Below are 852 nucleotides of genomic sequence, written 5' to 3' on the forward strand. Positions count from 1 at the left end.
TGGTTTGAACTTACCATCTTTCTTCTGCACCACAGAAGAAAGATGGGGCAACCTGTTTCTGTAAAGCCTTGGAAACACAATAAGGGCCACTATAGATCAGCACTGACTCGATGGCAGGGAGTTTGATTTGGTTTTTGAATTCCTGCTCATCCTTCATGGTCTTAGTTATGTCTTCTGACTCCACTTGCTGGAAGCACTCCTATATGCTTCCAGACCCAGTGCTTACCTATCCAGTCCAGCACTTGTTACACTTTTACTTCTCTGCCTACCACATTCCACTACTGCATTATAAGACAAAATGAAGAGATGGGACATAAAGGAATGTACAAATAAGTAAATAACTTTCAGATGTTATTATGCATTAAGATCACTAGGGTACTTGGTGAAAATGCACATCTTAGGTTCTCACTGCAAGGATTTTGCATGAACCATAATGGTGTATGTGGTAGGCTGCAAATACATCATATCCTCAGGTTACAAACTTAGGGACAACTCATATTTGCACTTTAATGTTATGTAAATTTGCTCACACTTTGAATGATTGAACCAACCCTTACTGGGAACAAATTGTTCATCATTCACTTGCTGTATGTGCAGCTTTTAAATTATTGAAAAGGCTTCAAGTCTTTTCTTGCACTAAAGTAAGGCTAAATAAGAACCATATGTACCTGTTCTGACTACAAATTTGACTTAAAGACATACTTGGAAACAGATCTTGTTCATAACCCAGGGACTGACTGTAATTCATTATTACCATTACTACTTGCTGGGCAATATACTTCCGTAGTGATACGGCCTCAGAAACCCAAGGAGGGGTCACTATAAGTCAGGTCCTAAATTTATTTATTTATT

This window comes from Orycteropus afer, unplaced genomic scaffold, assembly GCF_000298275.1.
Source record: "Orycteropus afer afer isolate SDZICR_OR568_19922 unplaced genomic scaffold, OryAfe1.0 scaffold00299, whole genome shotgun sequence".
Classification (NCBI taxonomy): Eukaryota; Metazoa; Chordata; class Mammalia; order Tubulidentata; family Orycteropodidae; genus Orycteropus; species Orycteropus afer.